The sequence below is a fragment of the Sciurus vulgaris genome, assembly GCF_902686455.1.
Source record: "Sciurus vulgaris genome assembly, contig: HiC_scaffold_442_arrow_ctg1, whole genome shotgun sequence".
Taxonomy (NCBI): Eukaryota; Metazoa; Chordata; class Mammalia; order Rodentia; family Sciuridae; genus Sciurus; species Sciurus vulgaris.
The window spans coordinates 2,995,527-3,019,919 of NW_027632595.1; the positions used below are offsets into that span (position 1 = coordinate 2,995,527).

The 24,393-nt window shown below is 33.8% G+C and overlaps 1 long non-coding RNA gene and 1 pseudogene across 5 annotated transcripts in view; one reads left to right on the forward strand and one right to left on the reverse strand.

Moving 5' to 3' along the window:
• The window catches only part of LOC306652692, a 73,834-nt gene that overhangs the window by 12,646 nt on the left and 36,795 nt on the right, over window positions 1-24,393 (forward strand). The gene's annotated exons all lie outside the window — the stretch shown is intronic.
• On the reverse strand, window positions 19,241-24,210 carry LOC306652691 (PRELI domain containing protein 3B-like; annotated as a pseudogene). The gene is made up of 4 exons: window positions 24,168-24,210; window positions 23,374-23,450; window positions 19,992-20,266; window positions 19,241-19,925 (listed from the first exon to the last, which is right to left on the reverse strand). The product of its transcript is annotated as a PRELI domain containing protein 3B-like (transcript).

Below are 24,393 nucleotides of genomic sequence, written 5' to 3' on the forward strand. Positions count from 1 at the left end.
CTTTATTGTCTACTCTACTGAACTTCTATATTACCCCCTTATTGTGGATTAGCTTCCACATGCTGGAGAGAACATTATTCCTTTGGACTGTGCACACTGGCTGACTTTACTTAGCATGATAGTCTCCAGATCCATCAATTTGCTGGCAAATGTCATAAAGCCATTCTAACTTATGACTGTGTAATACCCCATTGTGTGTGTGTGTGTGTTATGTCACATTTTATTTATTCATTCATCTTTTGAAGGCCACCCTGGTTGGTTCCATAGCTTAGCTATTGTCAGGTGCACTGCGGTGCACTGCTATTAACATCAATATGACTGTGTCACAAGTGTGCTAATTTTAATTCCTTTGGATATATACCAAGAAATGGGATAACTGCATTGAATGGTTGGTGCCATTCCTAGTTCTTTTATGGAATCTACAAACTGCTCTCCAGAGTGGTTGCATTAATTGACAATCCCACCAGCAATACATGTGTGAATGTACCTTTTCCCCCACATTCTCACCAATATTTATTGGTACTTGTATTCTTGATAATTGCCATTCTGACAGGAGTGAAGTGAAATCTCAGTGCAGTTTTAATTTGCATTTCTCTAATTGCAAGAGATGTTGAACATTTTTTATATATTTGTTGACCATTCACATTTCCTTTTTTGAGAAGTGTCTGTTTAGTTTCTTTGCTCATTTATTGATTATTTGTTTTTGTGTTGTTAAGCTTTTTAAGTTCTTTGCACACTCAGGAAATTACTGCCTTATCTGAGGTTCAGATGGTAAAGATTTTCTCCCATTTTATAGGCTCTCTCTTCATGCTCTTGATTGTTTCTCTGCGAAGAAGCTTTTTAGTTTGATGTAATCCCATTTATTGATTTACTGACTGAGATATCTCCCCAGCCTCCCATTTATTGATTTTTTATTTTAATTATTGCACTTCAGGCTCTTTTTGAAGAAGTTGGTTACTAAGTCAACTTGATGGCATGTAGGGCCTTCATTTTCTTCTAGTATGAGCAGGGTCTCTGGTCTAATACCTAGGTTTGTCATCCATGTTGAGTTCAGTTATTTGCAGGGTGAAGAGAAGGGTTAAATTTCATTTATTACACATGGATTTCCAGATTTTCCAGCACCAGGTTTTAAAGATAATTTCTTTTCTCCAATTTATATTTTTGGTGCCTTTGTCCAGTATGAGATTATTCTATTTATGTGATTTTCTCTCTGTGTTTTCTATTCTACTCCATTGGTGTTCTTCCTGTTTTGGTGCCAATACCATGCTGTTTTTGTTTCTATAACTATATACTATATAGTATAATTGAATATCTGGTATGCTTTTTTTTTTTTTTTTTTTTTTTTTTTTTTTTTGCTAAGGTTTGCTTTTACTCTTCAGGGCTTGTTATTTTCCCAAATGAATTTAATGACATTTTTTTTTTTTTTCTATTTATATGGAGAATGCCACTAGACTTTTTTTAGATGTTGATTGAACTTTATTTTATTCATTTATTTTTATGTGCTACTGAGAATCAAACCCAGTACCTCACACATTCTATGCATGTGCTCTACCACTGAGTTACAACCCCAGCCCCACCATTGGAATTTTAAGAGGAATTGCATTAAATCTTTTGGAAGTTTTTGGAAGTGTGGCCATTTGGTGAATATTAATTCTGCCCATCCAAGTACATGGGAGATCTTTCCATCTTCTAAGTTCTTCAATTTTTGTCTATAGAGTTCTGTAGTTTTAATTGAAGTTTCACCTCTTTTGTTAGATTAATTCCCAAGTATATTTTTGAGATTACTGTGAATGAGATAGATTTCCTAATTTCTCTTTAAAGTTGATTTGTCAGTGATATATTATAGCATAATTGATTCATACCATTTTGCAGAATTCATTTATGAGTTCTAGAAGTTTTCTGACAGATGTTTGTCTTTTTTTTTTTTTTTTTTTTTTTGGTGCTGGGGATTGAACCCAGGGCCTTGTGCTTGCAAGGCAAGCACTCTACCAACTGAGCTATATCCCCAGCCCCAAGTGTTTGTCTTTTAATTTTTTTCTTTTTAGATAAACAAAACAATAAGTATATTATGACATATTTATTGAAACATGGAGTATATCAAATTCTAATTGGGATCCCAGTCTTGTGGTCATACATGATATGATTCATTGTGTTGTATTTACATATGTAAGGAAACTTGTGTCATTTCTTGTACTGTCTTTTCTATTCCTATACCCATTCCCTTCATTTCCCTTTGTCTAATCTACTTAACTACTATTATTCCCCACTACTTTCTTGTGTTTTAGCATCCATGTATCAGAGAGAATATTCAACCATTGTATTTTGGGGTTTGGCTTATTTTACTTACTCATGATATTTTACTTACTTATGATAGTCCATGCTAGTATCCATCCATTTACTGGCAAATGTCAGAAAGTCATTCTTTTTTATATATAAGCAATATTTAATTGTGTATCTATACCACATTTTCTTTATCCATTCATCTGTTGAAGGGCTCTTTGATTGGTTCCATAGCTTAGCTATTGTGAACTGAGCTGCTATAAATATTGATGTGTCCACATCACTGTAGTAGGCTGATGTTTTTCTTTTCTTATGAGGGATTGAACCCAGGGATACTTAACTACTGAGTCACATCCTCACCTACTTTTTTCATATTTTATTTGGAAACAAGGTCTTGCAGAATTGCTGGAGTCTTGTTAAATTGTTGAGGCTGTCTTTGAACTCCTGATCCTCCTGCCTCTGAACTGCCTTTGAACTCCTGATCCTCCTGCCTCTGTCTCAAGCTGCTGGGACAGTATACTGATCTTAACTCCTTGGATATAGAGTTTTTGGGTTTTCTAAATATAGGATCATGTCATCAGCAAATAGAGTTTGATCTCTTATTTTCCTACTCATATCACTTTAATTTCTTTTTTGTCTAATTTCTCTGGCTACAGTTTCAAGGACTATGTTGAGTAGAAGTGGTAAAAGAGGGCATACCTCTCTTGTTCAAATTGTTATAGGAAATGCTTTCAATATTTCTCTATTTAGAATGTTGGCCTTGATTTTGATGTGTATGACTTACAAAGTTGAGGGATTTTCCTTCTATCCCTGATGTTTCTTTGTCTTTTTTATTTTGCATTGCTGTGGATTGAACCCAGGGCCTTGTGCATGCAAGGCAGGTACTCTACCAACTGATCTATCTCCCCAAACCTCTAGTGTTTTTAAGATGAATGGATACTGTATTTTTTCCATTTATTGCGATAACCTGTGGTTGTTGTCTATAAGTCTATTTATTTGATGAATTACATTTATTGATTTATGTATATTGAATCAATTGTGCATCTCTGGGATTAAACCCACTTATTCATGAATTTTTAAATAATCAAAGAATACAGAACACTTTTATGAAAACATATAGCTTACTTATGGTGACTTTCTATTTCACTGACTTCCTAATCAAATCATAGTTTTCAAAACTATACTATTATTAAGCTTTTGACATAATTATAAAATATAAAATAATGAGCAAACATTTGTTTTACAACTAAAAGTAGACACAGACGTAAATTCTGTTTTCATAACCATTTTGCAAATACACCTTCCTCTCATCCCTTAGGGCCTTTACTTTAAAAGTGAACTAGAAATGACTATTTGCCGCTTCTTTTACCTTAACCATATTTGGCATTCATTATTGGTTCTTGACTTAAGTTACATTGGCTTAAGTTACATCTATAATTGTACAGTTAAAGTGTACTGTATTTTGTTTCCCATATTCTTGCAAATTCCCTACATTTGTAAATTCTTAAGTCAAAGATCTTGACCATAGCAGAGGTTTCTGTACAGTTTCCTCAGTCTCCATCTTCCATGGGGTTGAGGTGCAGTAGATCCTGGTATAGAAAAGGACCTATCTTGCCTCCCAGGACCTGTGACATAGAAAACAAATGAAGAAAAACTGGTGAAGAATTTAATGTACCTATACTTGCTGAGTGGCCAGATGCTCATAGAACCAACATCATTTTTAAAAAATTAGGTATTTCCTCATGTGGGCCCTATGTTCCAAAACAAACTCTGTTTTAGACTTATGAAGTAAAATATCACTAAAGGGGTCTAAAGGGCTTGAGCTAGAGGAATATTATCTAGAATGTACCATTTCAATTACTCTTCAATCCTCAAACAAAATCAAGTGATATAGAGAATGCTTAGCCAAATATATATGTTAAAGTTACAGATGCACCATGCCTTTTTTCCTCACATAATTGAATTTTTCTCCCATCTCTTAAACTTAGAAGGTATTTTCTATGTTTGTAAACATTTCATAGCACCACACTTCTTAAAATTTCTGTCTAAACTTTGAGGCTATTGCAAAGAAGTTTTGATCAAGAAGGTTTGAATTTTGTTTTAAATTGCAAGAATATCATTTGTCCAAAGATAAACAAAAATCAAAAGTGATTCAAATGATTGAATCTAGTTAAATTGATTCCATTTTCCGATTGTATAATTCTGTTTTACTCCTATAAGTAACAGAAGGTGGTTTCAGAAATGGAGAAATTTTTTGTAAAAATTATGATCAATTTTTCTTTCTTCATTGATGAATTTATAGATTTGGGGAATATTTTGAAATGGTGCTTCTGTTTTTCAATAATTTTTACTTATGTGGGTTTTGCTTAAATGTAAGACTAGCTCTTCAAACTTAAATTTGAATAACATTGCTTCAGACCCTATAAGTTTAATTCCTTAAATCTTTGAGTCTACCTTACATTTAATTCATAGAATCTCATTGCCAATGAATTGTAGAGTTTTGATGACCTGGGTTCTTTTTTTGAAGGATAAAAGCATTTCATATAGTTACTACAATTTAATAAAGATAATTCAGAACAAGAATCCATATCATTCTTAGGATGGTTGTATTTCTTAATTTGTTCTTGGGTATCTGGCCTGGGAGAGTTCATTGAGATATAATGATGTGTAACCTTTCAAATAAAGGTTTGAGAATTAATGATGTTTTATCTTCAATTAGATCATTAGTTTGATACTTATTGAGATTTAAAAACATAGCATTTGCAATTTTCTTCATTATTTTTTGTACTGGGAATTGAAACCAGGATCAGTTTACTGATAAAGATTGTAAGTTTTTCTTTTTAATGTCCTATGAAAAGCAACAGAGAGACAGACACAGAGAGAGAGAAAGAGAGAGAGAGAGAGAGAGAGAGAGAGAGAGAGAGAGAGAGAGAGAGAGAGAGAATATGGGTGGGGGAGTTGGCCAAAACCAAATTACTAAGACCTGGCACAAGTTTGTTTCCTTTAAGTTTATTATAATTAAAGACCAAACCGCAAATATCTTTGTAATTTCCAATCTTGTTTTGCTGCACCAACTCTGCACTTGGTCTGAGTGGAATAGGTTTTGACATCATCTTGAATGTTTTTTTTCCCTGAAATATGTGAGAGCTCTTCTATGGGGGATATAGGGAGAAACATTAAATACTCTGATGCAAACTGTGTCTTAGTACCACTGGAACATGACATTCCCAGATAACAGAGACTTTGTTTTATTTACTTCCTTATCCCAAGTACATCAAACAATGACTACCATGGTTGAATAAATACATATAGAAATGATTGAATATTACCAGATTATAAATTTCATAGATGTCTTGGTGTCCTTCCTTGAACAACTTTTGTGAGGGGGGGAAAGGCTGAGGATGGTTTGCTAGATATGTTGCACTAGCTTGCTAAATTGGATGCAAAAAGAAGGGTTCAGCCCCAAAAGATTGTCCTTGATTTTTCTTGCTATAAGCCACATTTTAATTATCCAAATTTTTTTCCTGAAATAATAAAACAACACATTCCTTCCATTTGCACAAGTCATTGAAGAGTTAGCATAAAGTTGTGTCCTTCAGAGAACAGAGGATGTAACTTTCAACAATATGTTTTCTAAATTCTCCAGTACATTATTTCAGTGAGAATAATAAAAATATTTTTTCTTTTCTGTTTAAGGAATTTTATGCCATATTCTTGGAAGCATATTTACATCCAATCTTTCTTACCAATGGGTCAGTGTTATGAGTCGAAAAAACAATGGTGATAAAATTAATATAATCCAAATGTAATTATTCTACCTGGCCATTCTCCAAATTACTAACTTCATCCCAAATCCCACTTTATCAGGTATGAGACTATAAACACCTGCTTGCTTAGGAGATCCATGTGAATGGTAAGTTTCCTCAATCCTTTGAGCTTCAGTCTGTGAATGTCTTTGCCTATGAGGTGAGACTACTGAAGACAGAATATTGTTTGGTGTTGTTTTTTAATCCAATCTACCAGCCTGTGTCTTTGGAGTGATAAATTGAGTACACTAACACTCAGCATTATTATTGGAAGATAAATTTTATTTCCTGGCATTTTGATCTATTTCTAGTTTTAAAGTTGAATTAGATTTTCCTTTGATATACCATTCTTCAAGTGTAGTTTCATCCTCTGATAATTTTCATAAGTGTTCTCTATTTCTTTCTCATGAAATATTTCATTTAATACATTTTGTAGTGCCAGCTTTCTCATTGTGAATTATTTTAACTTGTGTTTATCAAAAGTTATGAAAGGTTTTTATTTCATGCTCAAATATGAAGTTTATTTTTCCAGGGAATAGTACTCTTGGATAGCATACATTTTCTTTTGGAACTTTGTTTAAATTATTTCAAGTCTTCCTAGTTTTTATGGCCTGGGTTGAAAAATCACCTGAAATCCAGATTGGTCTAGTTCTAAATGTGACCATTTTTCTCCAGCTGCTTTAAAAATTCTGTCCTTTTTCTGTAGGTTAGGCAGAAAGTTGTCTCAAAATGGGTTTGCTGTAATTTTGTATATTTGGAGTGCTGTATGCCTCCTGTATTGGATTTTTCATTTTATTTTTAAAATTTGTAAATTTTCCTGTTATTTTTTTATTGAAAATATTCTGCATTCCTTTAATTTGTACCTCTGAGCCTCTATAATGCCTAGATTTTAACTTTTACTATTGTCTCATAATTCTTGAAAATTCTGTTCGTGGTCTCCTAACATTTTTTCTCCATGATTAAGTTTATTTTCAAGATCATGGGGCTGGGGTTGTGGTACAGCACTTGCCTAGAAAGTGTAAGTCACTGGAATCAATTCTCAGCACCACATATAAGTGAATAAAATAAAGGTCTATCAAGATTTAAGCAAAATGTTTACAAATAAATTATGTCATTGTGTTTGTTGCCTGAAATATATCTTTCAAATGATCTAGTCTATTAGTAATGCTTTTCATTGAATTTTTTAAAAATTTATTTTAATTGTAAACAAATGAGATACATGTTGATTCTCTGTTTGAATTTTTAACTTGGTATATTGATTTTCCATTTCAAGTATTTCCAGTTGATTCTACTTCAAAATCCCTATCTCCTTTTCAAAGTGATTTTTCACTTCTAGTATTTTCTCTCTGATTCCACTCTTTACATCATCTTTTACCCCTTAGATCATCTTATCTATTAACTTTCTATATTTCATCCCTGACATTTCCTGCACTGCAATGTCAATGGAGTCTACTGTGAATCATTCTGTTTTGTTGTGGAAGTTTTCCCTTTCTTCTTCATATTGTTTATGTATCTACCCATCTATTTGAATGGATTTGAAGCAGTAGGGCTTCTACTCTGTGAGCTTTTAATTACCTTGTAGGTTTACAGTGCCTCACAGATTAGGGGAGTCAAATAAAAGCAAAAAGTCTTATATATAATATATGGGATTAAATTAAGTACTTAGTTCCTATTCTGACATCTACAATGTTGGTTGACACAGTAAACAAAAATGGTGAGATCAGCAATTTCAATAAAAACAATAGGTACTCATAAATTATGTCTGTCATAAACTCAAATAATAGGTATTATTTATAAATTTCTGTGTATTAACTGTTGCTATAGCATTAGCGGTAGGGTTTGACATTTTATAAATCAGTGGTAAGAGAAATTAAAAATAGAGTTAAGAGGAAAGAAGAGATCAGAGGGTAGAAAAAGGTTTGCAATTTCAAAAGTAGAATAGGGCTGATGCAGAGGCAACATAGGATGTGTTGTTTATGAGGGGGAGAAGAAGAAATAGAGGTATAAAAAAGCAAGAGTAAAAGAGCGGACAATGACTTTGTCTTTTATTGGTTTGTCTCCTATTTTTAGATTTTTAAATTAATGCGTTATAGATATACATAAAATTAAAATTCACTGTGCTTTTTGTATTTATGTATGTGAGAGAGTTTTGTTTGTTTCATTCTACTGTTTATCTCTCTCGTTGTCCCCCTTCCCTTCCCTATAATCCGTTCCTTTACTCCACAGATGTTTCTTCTCTTTTCATTGGATTTCCCCTTTTTCCATTATTTGGTCAAGCATTCACATGTGAGGGAAGACATTTGACCCTTGACTTTCTGAGTCTGATTTATTTCACATAAAATTGTGTTCTTCATTTTCATCAATTTTCCAACAAGTGCTATCATTTTATTCTTCTGTATGACAGTAAAACTCCATTGTTTATACACACCATATTTTCTTTATCCATTAGTCTGTTGATGGGTGTGTGGGCTGGTTTTGGAATTTGTTTACTGTGAATTGTGTTGCTTTAAACACTGAAGTGTCTGTGTCTTTATAGTATGCTGATTTTAGATCTTTAGATACATACAGAGGAGTGGAACAACTGGGTGCACTATAACTTTCTATTCTTCTGTGTGTTCATATAGAAACATAGGAAAGTTTTGTCTGATTCATTCTACTGTCATTCCTATGCCTATCCCCTCCTTTTCCTTCATTCTTCTTTATCTAACCCAATAAACTCCTATACTTTGCTTCCCCCTGATATGTGAATCCCTCACATTATTCACATTATTCTTGGTAATTGCTATTGTGGGTGGAGTGAGATAAAATTTCAATGTAGTTCTTTTTGAATGTAGTAGTTGTATTGAAGTATAGGAAAAGAGCAAGTGGACAATAATAGACTTTCTCCTCCATGCAGTTTTGATTTGCATTTTCCTGATTGCTGGAGATGTGAACATTTTTTCATATATATGTTGGCCATTCGTATTGCTTCTCATGAGCAATATGTGTTTAGATTTTTTTCCCCATTCAGTAATTGTGGGAGTTCATGGTGTTTCCATTTCTTTTTATATTCTGTATACTAATTTCCTGTCTGAGGAGGTTTTTCTATCTGAGAAAAAGATTTTCTTCCATCGTTAGGCTCTTAATTCACATTCTTGCTTTCTTTGTGTTGAAGAAGTTTTGAAATTTTATTTCATCCTTCTTATTGATTCTTGATTTTATTTCTTGTGTGGAAGTTGATGCATTTGTCAATATATTGGAGTGTTGGACATACATTTTCTTTAAGCAACTATAGTTTCTATTTTTATTCCTAGGTCTTTGATCCACTTGGTGTTGGCTTTTGTGCAGGGTGAGAAATAGTGATCAAGTTGTATTTTTTTCTACATATGGATATCCTGTTTTCACAGCAACATTTCTTTTTATTATTATTATTATTACTATTTAGCTTAATTTTTTTACAAACTGCATTTTGATTCATTGTACATAAATGGAGTACATCATTTTGTTTCTATGGTTATAAACAATGTAGATTCATACCATTCGTGTAATCATACATGTACATATGGAATGATGTCTGACTCATTCCACCATTTTTCATACCCCTTCCCTCTCATTTCCTTCTACAAATTCTAAAGTTCCCCCATTATTCTCTCATTCCTCACACCCCACTTCCATTATACATCATTATCCACTTATCAGAGAAAACATTCAGCCTTTGATTTTTTTGGGCTTGGCTTATTTCACTTAGCATAGTATTTTCCAATTTCATCCATTTATTTGCAAATGAAATAATATTATTCTTTATGGCTGAATAGTATTCCATTATATATATATATATATATATATATATATATATATATATATATATATATATATATATCAGAGTTTCTTTATCCATTCATCTGTTGAAGGGCATCTAGGTTGGTTCCACAATCTAGCTATTGTGAACTGAGCTGCTGTAAACATTGATGTGTCTGTGTTACTGTAGTTTGCTGATTTTAGGTCCTTTGGGTATAACCTAAGGAATGGGAAAACTGAGTCAAAAAGTGGGTCCATTCCAAGTTTTCTTAGGATTCTCTATACTGCTTTCCAGAGTGCTTCACCATTTCTTTAAGGTCTCTTATCTCCAACATATATTTTTGGTAGTTTCATCACATATCAGGTCACTGTTTCTATGTGGATTTGTCTGTGTTTTCTATTCCATTGGTTATATATATATGTCTTATATATATAAATTTATATGTATATATTTATGTATATGTATTTTTATGTATTTACATTTAATTTATATATGTAAATGAAAAAAATATATATATATAAATTACTTTTTGGTACTGGTGATTGAACATAGAAATTATTTACTGATTAGCTATGTATACTACTAACCACTTTTAAATGATTTTCATGTTTTTATTAGTGCATTATAGTTTTACATAATGATGAGATTTATTGTTACATATTCATACATAAATTCAATATAAAAATATACAACATCATTTCCCAGTGTTTTTCTTTTCTTTTTCCCTCCCTCCCCCACGTTCCTTTCTTCATTTTCTATTTGTTCTTTTTAGATATACGTGACAGTTGAGTATATTCTGAGATATTATACATGCACGGAATATAGCTTATTCTAATTAGGATCCTCTTCTTGTGGTTCTACATGATGTAGAATTTCACTCATCATGTATTCATATGTGAAAATAGGTCAGTTATATAAAATTCATTTTAATGTCTTTCCTAATCCCATGCCACTCCCTTATATTTTTTCCTCTTTGTCTAATCCAATGAACTTCTGTTTTTCCCACCCAACCACTTATTGTGTGTTAGCATCTACATATCACAGAGAATATGATTTTTTGGGACTGGCTCATTTCACTTAGCATGATAGTGATTCATCCATTTACCAGCAAATGGCATAATCTCATTCTTCTTTATGGATGAGTAATATTTCATTGTGTATACATACCATATTGTCTTTATCCATTCATCTGTTGAGGATGAATGCAATCCAAGTTTGCTTCCATAGCTTTGCTCTTGTGAAGTGAGCTCCATTACACTAACTAGTATGCTGATTTTTAAATCTTTTGGATATCTACTGAGGAATGGGATAACTGGGTCAAATGGTGGTTCCATTCCATATTTTCTGAAGAATGTCCATATTACTTTCCAGAGTGTTTTCACCAATTTGCAGTCCCAAGAGCAATGTAAGACTGAACATTTCTCCCCACATTCTCACCAACATTTATTATTGTGTTCTTGATAATTGTTATTCTGACTGGAATGGGATGGAATCTCAGTAGTTTTAATTTGCATTCATCTAAATGCTAAAGACATTAAACCTTTTCTCATATATTTGTTGACCTTTTGTATTTCCTCTGTGAAGTGCTTGCTAAGTTTCTTTGCCTATTTATTGATTTTTTGGTGTTTTTTTTTTTTTGAGTCTTTATATATTCTAGATATTAATGCTCTGTAGTGAAGGTGCCAAAGATTTGTCTCATTCTGTAGACTTTCTTTTCACATTCTTGTTTTCTTTGCTGTGATGAAGACTTTTAGTTTGATGCCATACCATTTATTCATTCTTTATTTTACTTTTTGTGCTTTAGAAATCTTGTTGAGGAAGTTGGTTCCTGAGCCAACATGGTGGACAGTTTGGCCTATATTTTTGGTAGTAGGCAAAGTATCTCTGATCTGATGTCTAGGACCTTGACCCAGGTTAAGTTGAGTTTTGTGCAGGTTGAGGAATAGGGCTTAAATTTTACTGTAGTACACATGGATTTCCAGTTTTTCCAGCACAATATGTTGAAGAATCTATTTTTATCCAGTACAAGATAAAGATAGACCTTTGTCTATTATGAGATAACTGTATATATATATATATATGTTTTTCTCTGTGTCTGCTATTCTGTTCCATTTGTCTTCATGACTGTTTTTGTGTCAGTACCATGCTGTTTATTATTCCTATAGCTCTGTAGTATAACTTAAGGTCTGATGTTGTGATGCCTCCTGCTTCAGTTTTCTAACTAAGGCGTGATTTATATAGGGTCTCTTGTTTTTCCAAATAAATTTCATGATTGCTTTTTCTATTTCTATGAAGAAAATCATTGGAATTTTTATAGCAGTTGCATTAAATCTGTATAATGCTTTTGGTAGTGTGTCATTTTGACATATTAATTCTGCCTATCCAAGAACGTGGGAAATCTTTCGATCTTCTAAGGTCTTCTTTAATTACTTTCTATATGGTTATATAGATTTCATCCTAAAGGTATTTTGACTCTTATTAGATTCATTTCCAAGCATTTTTTGAGGCTATTGTGAATGACTAGTGTCCTAATTTTGCTTTCAGCTGATTCATCAAGGGTGTATAGAAACACAATCGATTTATGGCATTAATTTTATATCCTGCTACTTTGCTGAATTTGTTAATGGATTCTAGAAGCTCTCTGGTGGTGCTTTTTGAGTCTTCTAAATTTAGAATCATGTCATTGGCAAATAGGGATAGTTTAAGTTTTTCTTTTCCTATTCATATCCCTTTAATTTCTTTCTTTTGTTTAATTGGTCTGGCTAGACTTTCAAAGACTATGTTGAATAGAAATGGTAAAAAAGTGCATTTCTGTCTTGTTCCAGTTTCTATCAGGAATACTTTCAGTTTTTTTCCATTTAGAATGATAGTGACCTTTGGTTTAGCATATGTAATATTTACAATGTTGAGGAATATTTCTAATTTTTTTGGTGTTTTAAACATGAATAGATGCTTAATTTTGTCAAATGCTTTTTCTGCATCTATTGTGATAATTATGTAATTTTTATATTTAAATCTGTTGATGTGATGAATTATGTGTTTTGATTTCTGTATGTTAAACCATTCTTGCATTCCTGACACAAACCTCACTAGATCATGGTGCTCTATCTTTTTATTATGTTCTTTACCAGTATTTTATTAATAATTTTTGCATCTATGTTCATCAGGACAATTAGTCTTTCTTTCCTTGCTGTATCTTTATCTGGTTTTGTTATCAGGGTGATTCTAGTTTCATAGAATGAGTTTGGAACTGTTTTCTCCATTTCTATTTTATTTAATAATTTAAGGAGTATTAATGTAACACATTCTATGAAGGTCTGGAAAAACTTGGCTAAGAATCTATCCAGTCCTGGGATTTTCTTTGTGTTAAGTTTTTGATGGCATCTTCAATTTCATTTCTTGGAATTGTTCTGTTTATATTTTCTGTGACCTCCTTCATCAATTTGGATAGTTCATATTTCTCTAGAAACTTTTTGATGATTTCATGATTTTCTATCTTATTAAAGTATAGATTTTCAATATAGTTTCTATCATCTGAGTTTCAGTAGTGCCCGTGGTGCTACTTCATTTTCATTATGAATTTTAGTAATTTGAATTTTCTCTCTTTCTTCATTAGCATAACTAAGGATTTATCAAATTTATTAATTTGCTCAAAGAACCAACTTTTTTATTGACTTTTTGACTTTTATTTGTTTCAATTTCATTGATTTCAGCACTAATTTTAATTATTCCTGTCTTCTACTATTTTGGGAGTTCATTTGTTCTTCTTTTTCTTGGACTTTTAGATGTAATGTTAGGTCAATTACTTGGTGATTTTCTATTTTTTTATTGAATGAGCCCAGTGTGATGATCTTTCCTCTTAGAACTGCCTTCATAGTGTCCCAGAGATTTTAGTATGTTGCACCACTATTCTCGTTTACCTCTAAGTATTTTTTTAACTTCATCTCTTATTTCTTCAGCTTTCCATTAGCCATTCATTATTATTCATTATCCATTTGTTAGGGTAGGTTCTATTTTTTATTTTATCATTGATTTCAAAATTTATTTTATTATTATATGATATCATGCAAGATATTATTTCTAATTTTTTGTATTTACAAAGAGTTTTTTTTTTTGTGGCCTAAAATATGGTCTATTTTAGTGAAGTATCCATGTGCTTCTGAGAAGAAAGTGTATTCAGTCATTGATGTATGAAATATTCTATATATGTTGGTTATGTCTAGATTATTAATTGTATTTTTTAATTTTTAAAGCTACTTTAGGTTTTGGTTGGAAGATCTATCAATTGGTGATAGACAAGTATTAAAGTCACCCAGTTTTATTGTGTTGTGATCTGTTTAATTCTTGAAATTGTAAATAATTTGTTTGATGTACGATGCTACATTGTTTAAGGCACAGATATTTGTAATTGTTATGTCCTGTTGATGTCTAAATTCCCTTAAGCAGAATGAAATGACCTTCTTCATTCCTTTTCATTAACTTGGCTTTGAGACCACTTTATCTGATATATATACCCCTCCTTGTATAATAGTTCCATGTAAATAATATCTTTTTCCATCATTTTACCTTTAGTCTTTTCCTATGAGTTAAGCCTCTTGGAGACAGCATATTTTGGGGTCTTGGTTTTGAATCCAATCTGTCAGTCTATGTCTTTTAATTGATGAGTTATACCATTTAAATTCAATGTTATTATTGAGATATGATTTTATTTCCTGTTATTTGAGTTATTTCTGCTTTTTTATCTGAATTAGTTTCTCCTTTGATTAACTATTCTTCTAGTGTTGTTTTTCCCTTCACTGGTTTCCACTTCTTCTTCATGAAATATCTTATTGTCTGTTTTGTACTGTAGGTTTTCTAGTTGTCAGTGCTTTTAACTTTTGTTTAATATGGATGGTTTTTATTTCATTGTAAATTCTGAAACTTAATTACTCTGAAAATAGTATCCTTGGTTGGCATCACTTTTCTTTCAGAGCTTGGTACATAGTATTTCAAGACCTCCTATCATTGAGGGTCTGAGTTGAGAAATAAACTGAGATCAGATTTGTTTCCCTCTAAATGTTGCCTGTTATTTTCTCTGAAAGTCTTTAAAATTCTATTCTTATTCTGTGTGTTAAGCATTTTCATACTAATTTGTCTTTGTGTGGGTCTCTTGAAATTTTGTACATTTGGGTCCTTTTGTTTTTAGATGCATTTAATGAGTCAAAGAGTCTCTGATTCAGCTAGGACAGACTGCCCCTCCAGTCTCAGGATTTTTTACTTTAAGCCTCAGGTATAAACAGTATTACCACTGCTTGAGTTCTGGATAGCTGAACTTGGAGAAATGCTGTTTTACTCTAATCCACCAACTTGTGCCTCCCCCTTCATGTTTCATTTCGAGAAGTGATCTTGGTAAATTGCCAAGTCTAACTTTGAACTTGAAATCCTCCTGTTTCAACTTCATCAGTTGCTGGAATTAAAGGTCTGCACCATTACACCAGCTTCTAAATAACAATAATTCTTAAAAATTTTTCTAAGTTTCATATACTTTTGCTGTTTTCAGCAAGAATCTTGATTTTTCAGTCTGTGCTGAACCACATTAACACCCAGTGATTTCTAATGGTGTAATGAACAGAAAGTCAACACAGGTTAGTCATGTTGAATAAGATGTCCTCTTAAAGGATATCGTTGTGTCTCAGGCCTCACCACCACAACCTACCTTCAAGTACCTGTGTATCAGTCAGTAAAAGAATAATATTTACTGACTGGCATATATTTTTTAGAAAACTTTTATACCTTGGATGAAACTCACTTGATCATAGTGCATTATCTTCTTAATGTTTTGCAATGTCATTCAACAATAATTTATCAAATGTTTTTACATCTGTGTTTGTCAGGAATATTTTTCTGAAGTTTTGTTTCCTTGATATTCCTTTGGTTTTGGTATCAGGGTAGTACTTGCTTCATAGAATGATTTGACAGTATTTTCTGCTGCTCTGTTTCATGGAATCATTGGAGAAAAGTTGGCATTAGTTATTCTTTAAAGGTCTGATGGAGCTTGACTGAGAATCCTTTAGCTATTGGGTTTTCCTTAACCTCAGCTTTCTTGATCCTTATTACTTTACTCTGTGCTGAAAACATCCCTCCTTTTGGTGAACTTTGAGCACTTCTAGAGAAAATTATACAACAGGAGGGCAGTTTGGAATTATTAATGACAAAACTCAAATGGTAACTTCACATTGACTGGGTAGTGTTTGTTTTCATAAGGCAATGTCCAGTTCCAAGGATCACATGCTTTATACAAATCCCCCACACATGCACAGACAACTTTGCTATGTTCTTTTAATGATGTAGCCTCAAACATTATAAATTATATAAATTGTCATTAGGTCAATCACCAGAAACTCCATCTTCATGAATCCTCAGATCTCAGTTCTGTTAGCTAAAATTTGTTTACAATCAGATGTTAGCTAGAGAAGGTATACACCACAAAACTTGGGTTCACAATTCTCAGGTTTTCTCCTTTCTTCATTACTCCTCACTTTGCATTACATAGGAAATCTATCTGTTTTGTACATCTGCATGCAGCCAGACTACAGGTTTGTGTTAAGATACTTTTACTCCTCCACCCTGGAGCATGTCTTTATGAAAAATGATGAAAGAAAACCTGTGCCCAGCCCAGCCCAGTGCTATGACCTGATTTGTTCATTCTTTAATTCCTTTGGGTAGGATTCCTTTTGTTCCTTTGTCCAGAGTTCACAATTGTTGTTTTGGCTTATGTGCTACGGATAGAAGAGGGTCAGCCACCCTAAGAACTAAGTTTATAGAGCTCTCTTTTTATATTCAAATGATATAAAAATCCATGAAACTTCTTGTGGAAATTAAACACATATGATACCCAAAACTTCTTGGTACTATGCTACAAAATCCCAATGCCCTGTCCTTCTTTCTTACTTCTTCCTGTTTTTCTAATTAGATATATTTCCCACGTAAACCCATCCTTATTTTTATTGCAATTCACTGTGCCAGATGTTCCATCTCTTGAAATCTGCCTCCGCACAGGAACACATCTTCTCTTCCTTGGCAAGGCAAAAAGGGCTTCCCCTCAGTTACCCTTGCTGAGCTTCTCCATGTCTGTGGCCAGCAGTTGCCATACAGTTTATGTTGTTTTTCAGTTGTGAGGAAAAGTTTAGATTATAGAAATGATATGTCCTACTGTCAAAGAGAAGGAATAAAATCATAAGAATTTGTCCAGTCCAATTATCAAGGAAACCTAAAATGTTGTTTCCTTGAGTGGTTTACAAACAATATGCTAGTCTCTTTTATTCTGTGCTACTGAAGATCAGAACAATGACTTAATTTTCCTAGAAATAATCCATTGTTATGTGTAAGTACCTGTCAAGTATTTTGGCAGTGTGTGTGTGTGTGTGTGTGTGTGTGGATTTGATATCTTTCATTTTGAAAAGGCCTATATTATTTTGGATGAGTTTCTTTTGGTAGGGGAAATATGGGAAACATCAAAAAAAAAGTTCTTAAAGCAGTGGAGCAGGCTGATCTACTATAAGAACCACAGCATGAATATTTTAATGTCTTTGTGCCCTAAATGACTACTCATCAAATATGCAGAATTTCACAGAGAAAATAGAGAGCTGATATACTTATGAAAGAAAATATCCTCAGCTTGGTCACTAACTTGTTAAATAATAATAGACTATTTCAGAATAATACCATTAAAATTGTATGTTTTTCTTTTTTGAATTTCTCTTTCCTATATTATATCATTCTATATATGATCTTGATATAACTTGTTCACAAATGATTTAAATTCTTTTGACAGGGTATGACATGTGAATGTTTTGAATAATAGCTCATCTTTAACACATGCAAGTTACAATTAATGAAGCATCTATAATTATTTTATAAGTGAAAATATAGCCTTCATTATTGTTTACCAAAGAGACTTTGACTGAAGTACTCTGTTAAAATAAGCAATGCCATAGTATTTCATGGGCTGCTGAAGGGGATTAAAAAATAAAAGCAAAACTATAGTGGGATTGTCTTGCAGACTGAGTTAGAATGTTCTAATGTATCACATAAAAGGGTATGTGGACATATTACAAGAAAGTAAAATTAATATGTACCAGTTTACATTATTTAAGGTTAAAACATTCAGTTAAGAAATTTTGTAGAGCCATAATTATTGAATCACTTTTGTGCCAAATAATGATATTGATCAATATCTTTAAGAACTATCAGAAAGCTGTGTCAGAAATGTCTGAAGAGACACTTCAGACTATATATTGCTCAGTGATACCCCTTTCCATATATCAATAATGATCTTATTTGTAGAGTTCAAAAATTCTAAGACTATTTCAATACCTAAATGTTTATATGAATGTATGTATATGTGTGTGTGTGTGTGTGTGTGTATTTTTTTTTTTTCCATGCTAGGGACTGAACCCAGGGCCTTGTGCTTCACAGGCAAGTACTCTACAAACTGAGCTATATCCCCAGCCCTATATTTTTAAATAAAATACATATTTTGGATTGTTTTTCACATCACAACCCCTCTGGAAAAATAAATGAGAATATTTCATAATTAAAACCTGCAGTGGACAGATTGAGACAGACATCATTACCCTATGTACATGTATGATTACACAAATGGTATGAGTCTACTTCATGTACAACCAGAGAAATAAGTTTTACCCCATTTGTTTATAAGTAATCAAAAAAAAAAAAAAAAAAAACCCTGCAGTGAACTTTACTCAGTGGTTAATTTGGGCCACTTCGCACCCTCCAGTATTCATTTTTTCTCCCAAAATGTCCCCACAGCTTCACAATGGAATCATATAATTTAAAGCTTTAATTACTTGGGATTTATGGTTCACATGAAAACATTATCTGAGCAATTTTAAATGATGTAAAGCTCTCCATGTAAAAAAGATGTTCTGTAGTCATAATTACCTCAATAAGTATTTATATTCAAATAACCTGACATATCATACCTTAGCAATATCAAAACCATTATTTTGACAATGGCTGTTTATAAGTTAGGTGAATGTGAAATGCTAAAAGAGCTGAAAAGTTGTTCTGTTTCAGTGTTCTAAGAATGCTACAGAACTCAGGTAGTGATTTTTTTTTTTTTTGTTAACATAACCAGCCCAGAGTACTGCATGCTAAATCAAATTCAAGGAAGGTAATACCTTTACTAAGTTACAAAACTTAGGCAAAGAAATTCAGTACTCTTTAATACAATAACATATTATTTATGTTGGAGTCATATTTTAGACTTAGTAATAATTTCCACTCCAAAATTATCATTACGTACCATATCAAACAATGGCTTCTAGGATAGCAGGTTATTTTATACAGATTAATGTATTTTAAAACTATATGATTTGTCCTTTTAGAGTGACTTCTCTCATGCACTCTGTTCTATTCTGTATTACCAAAGTGATCTTGCTTGGTTCTGAGGTTGGTCCAGAGTCAAGTACAGTTCCAAAATCTGAAAAGCGTTAAAATTATATTTTAAGGAGACTCAATGTGAATACCAATTTTCCCAAGTACTCTTTAAAAAAATTGTTAAATTTTTACATAAATACTAGAATTTTAGAAATTAGTCATTTCAAGCTCACTAACCTCAGATGATTCCTTGGATTTTAGAAGCCTTGTATCTTTGTTTGGATATAAAGTCATATAGCCTTACTCCAGATTATTTTTAAAATTCTACCTAAAATATACTTGTAGTTTTTAATGACAAATAAATACATTGTCTGCTTGGAGAGACCTAGGGACCTGATACATCCTGACTTTTTCATTTCTCTACAAATGCTGCCACCACCATCAGTGTTCTTATACTTCTTCTTGCCAAAGCTGTCAACATTTTGATCTCAGCATTTAATTTATATATTACCCATTCCATAGCTTCTTAGATTTTACCAGCATTGGAAGATATCATGCTTGCCATCAACCCTTCCAGGTAACTGCTAAGGCTGACTCCCTGTGCGGAGATGATGGCTTCCTGAATCAGAACTGATTTTGTGTGTATTAAGGATGTAATTTTTATGTAAGTCTCTCATCCCCTGAAATATTTGTAAAGGAATATTAGTAGTTTTAAGTTTCATTGTTTTCTCTACAGGATCAAGTACAGAATATTCTTGCAGTTGTTTTGATTCTTGCTGCACCAATAAGAGACTTCAGGGAAGGAAGAAATTCCCCACTGTATGCTGAGAAGTCTGTGGCTGCACAGCTTTCCAGAGGGATCTATATGGCTGTCCAGCATATCAACTCCAATTACATTGAAGTTTATGGGGTTTGGATATTTGTGCATTGCAGCTGTTATAATTGTTTCCTATGGGAGGTTGAAGACATGCTCCAAGGTCCAGAGCTTCCTGGTGCAAGTCCAAGCCCTGTACCAGCTATGCTGGGGGACAGTGAGTCACCCATGCACTGTCCCACACAACCTGCACCCAGTGACCATATAGAGTGCAGAAGCCATCAGGCCCCAAGAGAGAATATCCCAATGTGGGATACCTTAAATGTTTATATTTTCCTAGTTAAAGGTTTCCTAATATGTTGTGTTTATGTAAATTTTAAATACTTTATTAACTATAGTTTTATGTTTCTAAATACAAAAATTTTTAACATTGATCAGGACTGTATATGCTTGTAATAAAACTTATAACCATAATTTATTATAAAAGAAAAAGTACCAAATTATCCATTATTTATATCTAGGGAGTTTTAAGGCTGAGTTCAGTAAGTTGTCATTACACAATAATTACAGAAGATACTCAACTGCATTACCACTGAAAGACCTACTAGCAAACTTTGTATTAAGTAGGTATATGGATCTGTTATTTCTATTCTTACCATTCTTGCTGTAATGCACTACATTTAAAGCATTGGGGAACTCTGATGTTTCATATACAGTTTTTCCCTCCATCCCTTCCTTTGTCCTGCAATATATTGTTCATATGGTTTCAATGCTGCACAAATATGTACATAAAATTACATTTTCTCATGCCTGTTTGCTTTGCATGCTATATGCCTATTGGTAGGAAGTTGTTACTTTTGTTATCTGTATACAGTTGCTTGCTATAAATTTGCAGATCCTGAAATAGCTTTATTACATGTTTAAAATAAAAGTATTTTATGAAAAAATAATATAATGGCAGCTATCAAAGTTACTTCCATGTAGACTAGCTTAAAAGCAGGTTTTTTCTGTTTCTGTTATTATTTTTCTCCCTCTTCTTATTTATGTGGAATGCTTGAACATTTTATACTTTTGGTACAACTGAATCTGATAATATCTGAAACTCATTATTCTACTGTCCAGCACTGTGTGGTCCCAATCTAACATTTTTTATCTTATCCTTGAGAAATATTTAGCTAAACAAAGAGCACTTATATATTTCACTCAACAATGAACTCATACAGAAGAATGACTTATTCTATCCTCCCCAGGAAGCCACAGCCTTGAAGAGTATATAAGCAAACTGAGAATGACATCTACAGAATAGTATAATTAGCGCTATAAATCTTATCTGCAGGGAGCAGTGAGAGAAAACCAAAGAAGCAGTTAGCTCCTTGAGAACTGCCATGGGGGAAATGGAGTCAAAAACTGCAGTCTGATAGCAAAGAATGCAATGTCTATACACATGCACAGGGAGATTGTGGTAGAACTCCCTATCACACATTTTTGAATGCTCCCTACATTATGAGAGAATAGGAAAGAAGAGTTCATAAACGAAACCCAGTTATTTTATTCAAGAGGATTAACTCATTATGGTAAGATTCTCATATCCTAATCATTTCACCTCTTGCATTGTCTCCCACATGAGCTTTTGGGAGACATCTCATATCTGAATCATAACAGTTTTATTAATTTACCTATCAATAATGTAGAGAGAAACAAAGAAAGAACTTCAGCTCAACAGGGGTTGGACAAGCAGGAGTGTTGAGAGTAACTTCTGTATTGGATTCCAGAATCAGATGGTAACATTCTGTGAGATGTTATGGGAAGCAGACACATATGCCTTTAACAAATGCTGGGGTAAATTTGGCAAAAGCTGAGGCTCACTCCTGCTTCAGTCACAAATAAAGTCATTTACACTCTTTGCCTCCTATTTAGGGGCTACAAAGACACAGAAAGACTTGGAATTTTATGTAAAAAAAAAAACTATAGGATGCAGGCCTGTCACCAATAGGCTCATCCTCTCACTGTGGAGTTATTTCAAGGTGAAGGACAGGCTGAAATGAAATAACAGAAAAGACCATTTTAGTCTTTAAATTATTCTCAGATACCTTTGCTGACTTCTGGTTTTTGCTGTCACCGAAATTTCTCCATGATAATCCACCATGTTATTAAGATGGAGCCTCTCTTGACCAGAGTTTTATTTGGTAGCCTTTGGTCAATAACCGTCTCACAACAGACATATACTAAAACCCACTGCAATTCCTGCTGATCCAGACTCTGTGAGCAGTAGCAGACTCCTGAGCAGACCTCATGTAGTCACAGAGACATCTGTGCAAACTCCACTGCAGGTGTGAACTTAGTTGTCTGCCTCAGTTGTCAGTCAGGGCAGTAGTCACATCAAGGGGAAATTGGGCTTTTCTATGGACATTTTTAAATATCAAAAATTGCAGGTGTCTGTGGTAGGTTATCTATTTGGCTGTTACTAAACACATCATCATAAACAGGGAAGTTCCTCAACACAAAGAAGCATCTGGTCTCTAACAGTAATCATGCTGAAGATCAGGAATCCTGGTATAGATCATCAATGCCAGTCAGGAAGGCACTGGGTCTTTTCTTATTCATTATTGTGTCCCCAGAATTTCAAGAACAGTGATTGTTTTATAGTAGGTGAGGAAGGGAAAAAAAGAAAGAAAGAAGGGGGAGAGGAAGACATGGCATATTAAAACCTGGGGGCAAGGGAATTAATAATTTGGGCCTGATTCTTGTGCTACAGCCTCTCTGTCAATGAGTTTGGCCAGACTACCAAAAGTTTTCCAGTCCAAGTCCAGTTGTTGATGTGACACCAGATGTCATTCCTTGAATATCAGGCAAGATTCCTTGTAAGTAGTAACCCCCTATTGAGAAAGTAGTATTTCCTCCTCTATCCCAAGCATGCACAATGAGCCATTGAGCACTTCACCTGCATACTCACACACACACACACACACACACACATTAACATGCAGAGCCACTGGAATCCACTGCCCCAAACTGGAGCTGTTGACCTGGGGAGTTCTCATGCCAACTGCAAAGAAAACCCAATGACTTCTTCTGATCCCATATATTCAGAGTGGTCCACATGGTGCCTCATTTCCTCTTCAAAGTAGCAATTAGAGAAAATATAAAATCCAATGAGAAACAATATCTTGCAAATCGTGCTCACTGCCCTCTTCTCTCTGAGAAGTCTGTCCTTGTCCCAAGCATCCTGAGCTCATTCCAGACTGAGGATAAAAGGACAGATTATTGATAAGTATCTGCATTCTCTACTCTACTGGCCAAGCTTTATTTCAAACTGGGAGGTTCTCCATTAAAATGAATGACTCCTCATGCTCTGCAGTCACTCGGGAGTTTGGAGTCTGAAGCATGCGATCTGAAAGACCATAAACACAGGTCCTGGATTAGAGGTACCAGAGAGCAGGCTTGCTAGAAGCACCTGCAGAGTTATACTTTCTTCCTTTCTGGGAATGGAAACTACTTCCATTAACCTGCCATTTATTGTTGGTACACTATATCTTTGACATTGGGGCTTTTCTGACCCTGAAGGTCTTGCCCTCCTATGCTGTTTTGTGTGTGTGAGTGTGTGAGTGTGTGTGTGTGTGTGCATGTGCATTGGGGGCGGTTATTCAGATTGAACTCAGAAGCATTCTACAACTCACCCACAACTTAATTAGATCCCTAGCCCCTTTTTAAATTTTATTTTAAGGCAGGGTCTCACAAAATGTCCCAGACTGACCTCCTGCCTCAGTTCCTTGAGTCACTTGGATTACAGACATATGCCACTGCACCCAGGACATGCCTACCTGGAAATAGCTAATGCCTTGAGAGTCAGCCATCTCTCCAGCATGTTTACCTTACACAAACTGATCCAGTTTCCATACCAGCAATTCCCTCTGTATTGGTCTTCCAACCTCTTGTGCCACTATTTGATTGCCTTAATCATACCAAACTACCTCCCAGAGAATAAGGGATGGTCCTTGTCTACTAGAGCCCACTGAAATTATTGAAAAATACTAATCCTAAGCCTGCTTATGCTGCCTCCTCTTTTCTTCCTGAACAAATAAAGTCTCCTTCCCAAGTTCTCCCTCACCTTCCACACTCTCTGCATCCTGACCAACTCTGGTGCTTCCCATATTGCCTGGCAAAACTGTTTATGGAAACTAGTAGTCTTTGAGAGTCAAATCTGTTTCTGTGATTAAAACAAACCTAAGGTACCTTTAAAAGAATGCCAAACTTGCAAAACTTCTCAAAAGAGCCAGGGCAATTGCATCCATGGCCCGAGTCTGTGGGCTTGGGTCATGAGAGCCCACCCAGTC